This window comes from Equus przewalskii, chromosome X, assembly GCF_037783145.1.
Source record: "Equus przewalskii isolate Varuska chromosome X, EquPr2, whole genome shotgun sequence".
In the NCBI taxonomy this organism is placed as follows: Eukaryota; Metazoa; Chordata; class Mammalia; order Perissodactyla; family Equidae; genus Equus; species Equus przewalskii.
In genome coordinates, this window is record NC_091863.1 from 119,621,819 (window position 1) to 119,633,884 (window position 12,066).

A 12,066-nucleotide genomic window follows, 5' to 3' on the forward strand; every position below is an offset into this window, starting at 1 on the left:
ACTACTTTGGTGAGGTCCCAAGGAGTCCCAGAGCTGAACCACTGCTCTGCAGTCCCCTAGTCTCCCCACAGATAACTAGACTGTTGGGGCTGCCTAGCCAGGGGAACAAGACACTAATATACAAACCAATTGTCAATGTATTCTTTTGCTCTGACAAGCCAAAATGCCAAGGGGAGCATATAGGCCTGCCCATGGGGAGATATGGGAAGAATTGGACTACTCCAAGCCCTCACATCCCCAGTCATTGAGAAGTGGATGTGCCTGGACTGCCTCAACTTCACTGGAGGCCCAGCCCTGTACTCTGCTAGTGCTCTCATGAAAATAAAAATCAGAACATCCAGGTGTCCCTCTTTTCCTTTCTCCAGCAAGTGCAAAAGACCCTGCTGCCAATATGCTGCCCATCTCAGACCCCTTGCTCAGTGTCCCACACTGGGCAGAGGCCCAAAGCTTCACTGGCCTGTTTGGACAAAACCATGAGTGACCCAGACATTGAGGAAAGACCCTGAGCCTCACACAGGATGACACCCTCATCATCTCCTCTAGAAAACTTTGACTTGCCACCAAATTTCAGGGCCATCTTATTAGATGCTCCCAACATTCTTCATACAAAGAAATGGAATGGCTCTGAATTGAAAAAGCATGACCCCCAAATAAGCCAGAAAGCACATCCATGTGACGTTGGAGTGGACACATGTTACAGTGTTCCAGAAGTACCAGTGCATATCTGGACCATGGTTTTAAAGACTGCCTTGGATTTGTGCCACACTTCTGATAAGTTGGTGGCTTGTCCAATTCAACACTCACATTGGCTCCAATGTGATGGGGTGGAGAGCAGGCTTCTGAAGAGCAGGGCCCTGAAGAAGAGAATCCTGGTGCATTCAGATACTTTGGTCATAGAGGACATGGGTTAGGGAAGGACGTAGCTGTGGCCCACCTCTCCGCACCACCAGGACTCCTCCCCTGGGCTATGGCAGCAGAGTGGAGAGAGCATGGAATTAGAAGACTCAGATTGGCTTCAGCACTGCTCCAGTGCAGGGAGGATCAGCTGGGATCCAATCCTGGGCAAGGCTGGTGGGCCTACTACAGAGTTCCTGGGGGATCAGCTTGACAATTTCTTTAGCCGGGAAATGTGAGATGCCGGCTGCAGGCTGACCCCCTCTTGACCCGAAATCTCCACTCTTAAGTTCCTGAAAGTCCACATCCTGAATGCCACCAATTAGGGAATCACTGGAGGCCCCAAGACTCCTGGGGACTCTACTTGTAAAATGCACCCCCGCTTCCTGAGATGGCCCTCTGTTTCTGGGGACTTTAGCTTGACTTTGGTAAATGTGTGGTTTCTGTTCCTGAGATCTCACTGGGAGGTGGTTGGAGTCTGGACAAGAGTGTGGTAGAATGCACGGCTGGATTTGGGGGCTGGGGAATTTGAGAGGAGTCTGGGGGGCAATGGAAAGGACCGAGGAGGTGGTACCTATGGTTCTTCTTGGACTTGCAGCTGTCCTCAAGATTCTTCCAGAGCCCAGAAAGAGCCACCCCTCGTCAGGGGCCTAAACTGCAGCTGTTGAGAGACAAGAGGGAGGGAAAGCAGTCCCAAGACCCTACTGGCCCACTTGTCACTGAGGGTGGCCCTGGAAGTGAGCGAGTCAGCATCCCCCCTGGAGCAAACTTCCTGCTGAAGGGAGCAGGGGCTATTTCCTGTTGGTAAGCAGGATGGGGAGGCTGTCTCTGGGCCTACAGTGCCACTAGGGTATCCTTGTGCTTCCCCTCTGGGCCTCTCCTGCTGCCAGGCGCTCCAGGAAGGCTTCCCAGGTGAAGCGAGAGGCTCCTGGTCCCCCTCCTCCAGTGAGATGTGCCTGAAAAGCCCAGATGAAGTGCATGTGGCCAGGCCTATGGGGCAGACAGGAAAGAACGTGCATGCCAGAGGTCACCAACCAACTGCCCATGCAATTCCCCTCTCTCCTCATGCCCATCCTGATGTCATTCCTGAGTCTTCACTCGCTGCTTGCCTCTTGTCCTTTCTGCTTCCACATTTGCTCTCTATAACTTTCCTCTGGGACCCTCTACCCTAACTAATCAGATGCCCCATTCCTCCCCGTAGCTTCTCCTAATGCACTGGGGCAGCCTGTAACTTTCACTCCTTCCATCACCTTTATTAAACACACGCTTTCCAAAGTGTCTGCTTTGTGCCAAGCACTGTGGGAGGCACTGGGAACACACAAATAGGAATAATCAAAACGTAATGTTGTACATGGTAAGTTTCCAGGATGTGGGAACCGCTGAGTGAAATCTGAAAGGATACAAGGAAGATTTCAGGCCAGGAAGAGAAGAAAGGGGATTTCAGGCAGAGGGAATAACACTTGCAAAGGCATAGAAGTCAGGGAGTGGAGGCAGGTGGACCTCTCTGGAGAAAAATGTCATCTACATTCATTCTCTGCAGAGTTTCTGAAGCACCCTCCTTTCAGGCAGGTCCTCCAATCTTAGATCTGAGAGCTCATGGCAAAACTGTTTTCTCTGGACTCACCCCTGCAACAGAAGAGGACTCAACCTAGACCATACCAGACTGTGTGCAAACAGTACACAGAGCCAGGCAGTGTGAAGCAACAGCTCAATGAGGTTGTTCCATACATTTGTAATACAGGTAGATTGCTTTGTCACAGTGTCCAGTCTATCCTAGGATCCTGCGACCTCCTAAATTGTTTGTTTTCTCCAGTACCATGGAAAGCACGCTCTGCCCTGCCCTGGCCTACTTGCGGTCCAGCAGGTGATCCCCTAGGCCTCTATGCCCTGAGGACTCAGCTCAGGAGGCCCGTGAGCTACCTGCTACCTCCCTGCAACCCTGCAGCCCGGTATATGGTAAGTGCTCAGGGAGTGCTCATGAAATGAATATGGGAGTCGGACCTTGCCAAGGGCCCTTCAAACAAGCAGTTCTCCCTCTCCCATGCCTCAAACTGGGTACCCTTCATCTGCCAGAACAATGAATTTTTCTTCCTAAGTTTCTAGTAGCTGCAGGCATTATGTGTGGGCAGCCAAACTCCCATTTTCCTACCAGATTCTCCCAGGTCATTGACAAGCTGAGGCTTTTTGTGTCTTATAGAACAAGTTATACCATGTTTGCACAGCTCTAAGATGTGCGATGGGCCACGCATTTGATAATAGATTTTCAAATGAAAAAGAAAAATTGCATCAAGCAATGTACGTATGGATCATAAGATATATACTGATTCAGAAATATTAAAATGTGAGTGAGAAGGTACATCTTGGATGCTCAGTAATAATAGCTCCTTCTAACTGACTACCTTCTTTGAGCGAGGCATTTTATATACAAGGGAAACCTTGTATAATCTTTGTTAGGGGTATAATTATGCCCCCACCCCCAAAAGATAAGCTGAAGTCCTAATCCTCAGTAACTGGGAAGGTGAACTTATTTGGAAATAGGCTCTTTTTAGATGCAGTCAAGTTAAGATGAGGCCATTAGAGTGGGTCCTAATGTAATATGATTGGTGCCCTTATAGGAAAAGGGAAAAATGGCCATAGACGTATACAGAGGGAAGACAGCCATGTGGAAACAAAGGCAGAGACTGGAATGATGCAGCCACTCAAGGAACACATGAAGACACCGGAAGCTGGAAAAGGCAAGAAAGGATCCTCTCCCAGAGCCTTCAGAGGGAGCTTAGCCTTGCCAACACCTTGATTTTGGACTTTGACCCTCCAGAAATGTGAGAGAAGAAACTTCCTCCACCCCTCCCCCCCACCAAATTTGTGGTACCTGGTTCGGCAGCCCTAGGAAACTAAAACAATCTCAAGGCTCAGAAGTTGTACTGTTGTTCTTCCCATTATACAGATGAGGAAACAGAGAGCCTCACACAGCCCACATGGCCTCTCCTAGTGCCATCGGGCACTGTCTCTCCTGACATGGAGACAGGGGCCTTGGAGGAAAGGTAGGGTCTAGGACAGAGGGTGTGACGATGGAGAAGGTTCTAGTGGGACATGGGTGTTGGAATTGTGGCCCTCTGAAGGCTGCTCCTATTTTCAGGCATGAGCCATGCTCTCCCAGTCACATGCCCAGTCTGCTCCCCTTCTCTCCCAGCTGACTTGGGGCCCGACGTTCTCCTGCAGGCTCACTCCCGTGGGCAGGCTAGACATCAGACACATGGCAGGGCAGCAGTCCATTGCACAGAGTCCACAGGGCCAGAGACTCTCATGCATGCACACGGGGGTAAGTATCTGTGGAGCCCTTTGCACAAGCCCTCCTTCTGGGTGCTGGGCAAACCTGGCTTTGCCTCCCAATGCTGTCTTGTGGGTGCCCCTTGGCATCACACCCTGCATCCTGCCACTAGCCCAGCCATATTCCTGTGCCCAACCCCAGCTCAGCGACTGAAAACAGGCAGAAACCTGGGACCCTGTACTTGCTCACGAAGGGCCCTGGGGAAGCTGCCAGTGGTATTTGCCACAGAGGAGGGCAGGTGAGAGCCAGGGAGGAGGTCAGCCCTTTGCCAAGGAGGCTGGAGTTCTGAGCAGGCTTCAGCCATGGCTGGGGAATGGGGGCTTCTCAGAGAAGCAGGATCATGGCTGAGACGCCTCACACAAGCCCCTCAGCGGGTAGGCTCAGGGCATCAGAGAGGATGTCAGAAACTTCCTGTTGATGGGCAGGGGAGGTGCTGTGTGCTCTGCCCTGCCCTATTCAGGACTTGCTGAGGCCCCGATGTCATGCGCCCACACAGAGGCTGCTGCGGAGGACGCTGCACCCTGGAAATGCCTCCCTGATGCACCCTGTGAGGCGCTTGGGGCATCCAGGCTGCTGCAGCCCTGTGGTCCATAGCCGCCCTGGGCGAGCGCTGTCCCACACCAGTCAGTTCCTTCCAAGAATGGGCACGTGTGTCCCTGCTTCCACCCTGGAGTGCCCCACAGGGGTCTGGTCCTGGGACTTGTCCCAAGAGCGCCCATTTCATGATATGGTCACGGTTACAGCTCACCTCCGGCTGCATCTGCTCCCACATTCCTCCCCTGGGGGAGTTCAAATGGGATCTGGCAGGTCCTCCTCCTTCCCCGACTTCTGGGACAGCTGACATTTTTCACAACCTGCCTCCTGGGACCCCAAAGCCCTCTGCTGCCTGGCTCATTTTCAAATCCACCTTTGAGTCTAGGGGTATGTGGGGCCTGGAGGATCGTCCTGATGACCACCCCTGCCATCTGCTAGAGCCTTTTGTCTGTTTGGGGACACCAGGGTCCTGGCTGGCTCGGTGGGTGGTTGAGAAGACCCCGCTCCCCCCGTCTCTGGCTCAGCCTCGGAAAGCAAAACCTCATAGTCACGCTGACCAGGCCAACAGATTAATCAAATCTTTGGCATTACATAGGTAATTATTTGAAAATGTCTCATAAGCATAGTGATTTGTCAAACATTCACATGGCAGTGATTATTATTTACACCCACTAGGAGACTCAGCAAAAGGCTACATCACGTCCTGCCAGCTCTCCCTGAACTACAGCTGTGCTGAAAGAGGATTCTTATCTGGGGACGTCCAAATATAGATATATGGACAAGAACATCGGCACTGGGGACTGAGCAGTTGTCAGCGGGGAGACAGGCAGGGCAAAGCCCCACGCTGGGCAGACCCAGGAGGGCAGGCTGGGGAGAGAGTGGGCAGAGCGGACAGCAGGGGTGATGGGGCTTCCGGGCTGGCCTCCAGGAGGAGGGCAGCCCCAATCCCTACAGGGCCATTAGGCAGCTAGCTGCCGGCCTCCTAATAGAGACACATCACAGTCCTGACGGGACTGAGGGGAGTAGCACAGGGGCCTAAGGGAGCAGGTGGCATGGAGGAATTCCTGCAGCCAGCTTCCTGTGGGGTGGCTCCTCTTTTGAACACCTCCACCCCGGTCCAGGGCCTCAAAGGCACAGAATCTGGCATCTCATCTCTAAGGGTCCAATGTGCATGGCTTAAGTCCATGTGTGAGGAAACAGCGTGGTCAGTGTCCTGTGTTGTCACAGCTTGATAATTAATCCATGGCCCCCAGGGTGCCCTCTATAGAAACAGCTGTGACAAACAAGGCATCTGCTGCTATTGCTGGCAAAGGGTCCTCACAAGACCCTTCCTGAGCACAAGAGGACTGGCAGTGCAGTGTCCCCATTAGTCCAGGGAGGAGAGGAAGACGAGGTGTGGGGGAGCCCTTGACATCTCTCCAACGTCTACTACCATTGCATAATAGATGCTCAACAAAAAGCAGCTGTTATAATTTATTATGACAAAATCTGCGTCAATTCTGGGAGGGGTTTCTGAGAAAGTCAAATTTGCCCCGAAATTCTCCACTTTTTGCATGTGCCCACCTACTATGTGGCAGGTGCTTCAAATCCAAGGTCACGTCTAATTTTCACGTTATCCTCCAGGTCTCAGCAGGGAGAGACTGCCCTCTTCACTCCACAGCACAGCCTTAGCCTGGGAGTCTCTGCTACCGTCCACATTGCTGAACGGGCCTGAACACGTGGACACGGGTGCATACTGGATCTTTACTGGTCAATAGTCATTTCCAGTATGATTTTGACCCCGGCTCCTACCACTCTCTCCTCTGGAAATTTTTGCTTTCCATGACATCTCAGAGAATTTGCAGCTCAATTGGAAACTGACTAGAAACTCAGCCCCAATTGCTGCTCTGCATGGTTCCCTCCCTGAGGCTGTATTATTCCATTTCAGTGTGGGGTCTTCCCCAGCCAGGGGCACCTAACTCAAAGCTCCCAGAATTCCCGTCAAAGACGGCCTCCTTTCCTCTGTTGCCGCCCCTCTTCCATGCAACCCAAGTATGTTCATTCATTTAACCTCAGGAAAATCTAGCCCTTGCTTACAGATGGTCAAAATAAACTTCAGGTAGCAGAAATCAAAGGTCATTTCAATGCAGTTAGTTTGGATTTCCCAGGCCATGGAGGAGAGCGCCTGTTCAGCCACTCCTGGGCATCACTACAAGGAGCAAGAAACTTATTTCTCAGGAATCGTTGCAGACTGTGGGTTTTAAACACCTTGTTCTACACTGTTGTTCATCTGCAACATGACAAGTGCCCAGGACACCCTCCCTTCCTGCCCAAGTGAAGATTTCTCTGCTTTACCCATGATCCAAAAGAAACTCTTCAGAGCAATTTTCCATTTCAGACTTGCCCCTCAGCCCTAAGACACACTGTGAGTCTGGCCATTACCACCACCGAGCTTCATGACAATCAACTCCCACAGAAGGAATCTCAGTTTCCCAAAGCCCACACTGCCCCGGCTCCGGGTGTTTACACGTGAGCGCGCTCCCCTGGGGCCGCACCACCACCCACCTACTTTGACTTGTCCTGGAGCCGACACCTCACCATCTTCCTAGAGGACTGCGGCTCCCAGACTCTCATTCTACGGGTGGGGAGTGCCCCACGTATCCTCTGTCCCCACTACTGACACAGGGCCTTCCAGAGGGCAGAGACTCAGCAAAACATTGGGGAAGAAAAGAGCCAGTGAGCAGGGGTCTTACTTATGCAGATTAAATTTCTGTGATTTTCTTGAATCAAGCAAGCATATCCAGGTATACATATATATTTTAGTTTGACAGAACAACAGACAAGAGGAGATAAGAAGCCAAGAATTAAGTACCTTCTACATTTATTTCTCTATTTCTTGACCCCATCGATTTGATGGCTAAGATCTTTCACATTTCCAAGGAAATTCCTGTTCCAGTGCCATGACATCCAGTTCGGATAAGAGGCTATGATGGAAGGTGTCCCAATTACTTTTACAAAATAGCAAAACTCTTACTCTTGTACTGGATAAGTACAAATTCATACGTGATCAGGGTAATTCACAAACTTAAGACACTGAAGCAAATTAAATCTTCTATTAAAAGAACAAGATTTGTAAAGTCCTAACAGAAACCAAGATCCATCTCCAGGATCCATCATAGAGGACAGGAACCCACAGACACTATCCACCGTGTCCTCCCACCTCGCCCCTCCACTACTTAGGACACTCACTGCTCTCTCATGAAACACGCAGTGAAGAAGCGGCCTCACTTCATGCCCAGCAGGAGAAGCTGCTGGACGTGGGCCTAGACCGTGCCTGGCCGCCCTCGGGCTCAGGTGCCCCTTCCTCATCACTCACAGCCTCTTCACACAGGTGGAGGAAGGGATTGGGATCCCTGCTACTGACCCTGAGCAAATACTCCAGGACTTTCATCTTGCTGGTTTCAGCGTGGGCCCTGGGACCCCACAGGAACTCGTAGCGTGCAGGATCACTGCTGGGCACCTGCTGGTACTCCATGTACTGCTCCTGCACCCAAAAGTGGGTGAGCAGCTCCCTGGGCTCCCCGTAGATGAAGTGCTCCCTCCCAGCACGCACCCCCATGACACTCAGTGCTTCCCAGATGTCCTGCTCAGGGGCACAGTCGCCCTGAAGGTGGATCACACCCAGGAGCATCACCAGGAGGCCGGTCTGAAGATCACAGGGAAGTGGTCCTGGTAATCTCTGAGGACCGTATTCAGCATCTCCGCCTTTGTGGTGGGCTCCTTTGTGCAATACTTGAGCAGCAGGAACCCCACCAGGTCAGTGAACTTCAAACATAGTACGTCTTGGAGTGAGGAGTTGGCGTCTCCTGGATCCTCCCACGCGCTTGGCCCCTCCTCATCTTGGCTACTGGAGCCATCGTCTCCAGACTGGCTCCATGGAGTGGCTGCCATGACAGTGAGGGATGGCCAGGCACTCTGAGGGCCCTAGTCAGCACTCGGGGTCGCAGCAGCAGCCACCTCCTCCAGGGTGCCCAGGAAGAGGACAGACAGGGAGGAGGAAGGGGATATGGCCTCCTCCTCCTCAGCCCCGGAGAGCCACGCATCCACCAGGCCCTGGGCCTCTCTTGGGTCCTGATGGTCTTTCTCATGCTTGCAGAGCTCACCCATCCGACCTAGACTCATCACGACATGTGTCCGGCAGCCAGTAGGAGAGCGGCCATGAGCTGACCCATGGGAACCCTGGAGAGTGGGGGAAAGAGGGAGTATGAGTGGCCTCAGCTGAGAAACCCACCCTTGGTGGCTCTCACAACGGTGACTTACCGGTCTCCTCTTAGGGGTGCTCTCGGCTTCACGGTGCTCTGTCATCCAGGGCGGCCCGTGCCCTAGGGATCTGAAGGAAGAAGTGACCTGGCTCCTAAGGGAGCACGCAGCGGAGGCCAAAGTTCCGGGGCTGATGTTGGGCTGGGGTGGGGTGGGCTTGGGCTCTGCAACGTCTCCTTGGTTCTGGTGTGGGGGCACCCTTGGATACACATTCTGGGTGTGTCCCTCGCCTTGACTCCTGGCACTGCCTGGGCCTCCTCTGCTCTGTGACCTGAGGACACGAGACTCAGACCAAGGCCTTCACCTCCAGGCTCCCAGATCCCCTGTAAGAGGAAACAGGGGGCACCTCAGGGTGCAGACTACAAGCACAGCCCTGGCCACGTAGGGCTGACAAGAGAGGTTACCTGAACTCTGTGAGGTCCTCACTCTTCTTGGGTGGATGGTCCCCTCCAAGCTCACTCAATGTCCTCATCGTTCTCCTGGCTGGGCCTGGGCCCCACCCCACTGCTGCCCTGAGGCAAACCTCTCAGAACAAGACCACACACCCCTGAGACCGACCAGAAGGAAGTGAGCGGGCCCACATCTGGCCACACCTGACGAGGGGCTAACTGGAGGCAGCAAGGGACAATAAGGGGTGACCAAACTCTGCGGGTTCCATCTGTCCTGGGATGGGTGGTCCACTCAGTCTTTACCTCGACACTGCAGGGCCTGGGTCAACTCCCTCTGTTGACCTGAGGCCACCCTCCTTAGGACAAGACACCGGAAGAGGAAGTGAGGGGGACTGAATCCACCCACCGATCCCGGGTGTCCCCATGGCAGACAGCAGGGTAGGGCTGGCCTGGGCTGCATGCGTCCTGGGATGTGGGGTCCCCTCAGTCCTCACCGTGACCCCGGCCAGGGCCTGTGATCCTGCCTCCGCTGACCTGAGTCCAGACCCTCAGACCAAGGCCCTTGCCCCCTTCCCCAGACCACCGACCTGGAAATGAGGAGGGGCTGCGCCAGACAGGCCCTGCCGGGGGTGCCAGGGCTGACAGCAGGGCCAGGCCAGATTTCCATGGGCCCCCTCTTTGTCCTGGCCATGGGGGTACACTCACTCCTCCCTCGGGGTCCTTGACTCCTGGAATGTGTGTCAGCTGAGCAGATGTGCTTCCTCAGATGACCCGATGTCGTCCTCGCAGACCAAGGTCCTCACCTCCCTGAGCCTCTGAGAGAAACCGAAGGAGGCGCCACATCCATGCCCACAAGCCCACACCCCTGCCAGCATCCAAAAAGGCTGGCAGCCGGGACCAGCCCCGTGCCCTGGGGTGGGGGTTCCCCAGACCTCCTGTAGGTTGTCTTTCCTCCTGCCGGGTCCTGCCCTTCCTCGCTGCCCACCGCCTGGAACAGCTGACATCTCCCCCTTAGACCAGGCCCTCTCCTCCTGAGGACCGCCCCCCCCCCCACCTTCCTGCCCAGGCTAGAAGTGAGCGTGCCATGTGGGACCACCACTGACTGTTCCTTCCAGGGCTGAGAACAGGGGACAGCTGGACTCTGTGCCGTCCTTTCTTTGCTGAGGTGGGGGGTACCTTCAGTCCTCAGGAAGGGTCCTCACCCTGACACCCAGAAGATCCTGGGACTCCGCCCGCGGCTGACCTGTTGTGCCACTCAGACCAAGGCCTCACCTTCCTGAGATCCCCCATCCCCAACCATATGACGGAAGTCAGAGTAGGCCACATCCAGCCCTCCCTGCCCCGGGGCCTCCCAGGGATGAGAACAGGGGAAGCTGGCCTCTGTGAGGTCCCTTCTCTTCTGGGGTGGGGGGAACCTCCATGCCTTCCGTTCCTCCCAAAGGCTCCTTGTCTGTAGTCCTGGCAGATCCGGGACCCCTTCCTCTGCTGACCAGATGTGGCTCCCTCTGCTGACCCGCCGTCGCCCCACAGAACAAGGCCTCACCTGGCAGAGCCCGAGGCAGAGGTGAGTGGGCTGCACCACCTGCCGCCACCCCTGCCTGGGGTCTTCAGGGTGACAGGGGCAGGGCCGATTTCAGTGGGCCCCCCTCTGCCTGGGGTGGGAGTCCCCTCAGAGTCCTCAAGGTATTTCTAGTTACTCCTGGCCAGGCCTGGACCCTTCCCTTCTGCTAACCCGAAGTAGCATCCTGCAGGCCAAGGCCACCATGCCACTGAGACCCCGAGCAGGAAGTGGACGGGCCACCCCTCCTGACATCCTGCCTGGCCTCGCAGGACTGACCACAGGGGCAGATTTCTGCTGGGGTCGCCTATGTCTGGGCTGGGGGTCTGCTCAGTCCTCCCTCGGGGTCCGGGGACCCCACCCTCGGCTGACCTGAAGTCACAGTCCTCACCCCCGAAGACTCCGGAGGCAGAAGGCTGGACACGCCTCCTCAGGTGGCCCTCTCTGGGGCCTCCCAAGCCCGAGCGCAGGGCCACAGGCTCCCTCTCTGTCCTGGGGTCCAGGGTCCTCAGCCCTCCCTCGGCGTCTCCCCGGGACTCCAGCAGGCCCTGGGCGGCCCTCTCCGCCCCCTCAGGCGCTGCTCCTCTGACCCAGTCCCTAGTCTCTCTCTGTCCTGGATGTGGAAGGCGGGAAAGGCCACCTCTGGTGATGGCGCCCCGGGGGCCTCCCGGCGCTGACAGCAGGGGCGTGTCTCTGCGGGGTCCCCTTCGTCCTCCCTCAGGGTCCTCAGCTTGAGCCCTGGCAGGTTGCGGGACCCTCCCTCTGTGGACCCGAGGCCCTCACCGCCGTGAGACCCCTGGGGATGTCTGCCGAGGTCACCTCAGGCCACTAAACCCGGGTATGCCCACGGCTGAAGGCAGGGCCTTGGAGGGACTCCCCGGGATCATTGGCCACCCTCTGCTCCTTCCTCGACCCCCAGGAGGGCCTGGCCCCGCCTCTGCCCCTGAGTCTGTTCCCAGCCCCGCAGGCCCTCCCCAGCAGGCTCCTCTGAGGAGCGGGACGGGGGCTCAGCCTGTCCATCCCCTGTCTCCCAGGGTCCCTCAGGGCTGAAGGCAGGGACAGAC

General features: G+C 55.4%; 1 pseudogene; it reads right to left on the reverse strand.

The window, feature by feature from the left end:
* Nucleotides 1-7,957: 7,957 nt before the first annotated feature.
* LOC103542813 (melanoma-associated antigen 10-like) lies at nt 7,958-8,802 on the reverse strand (annotated as a pseudogene).
* Nucleotides 8,803-12,066: the final 3,264 nt, after the last annotated feature.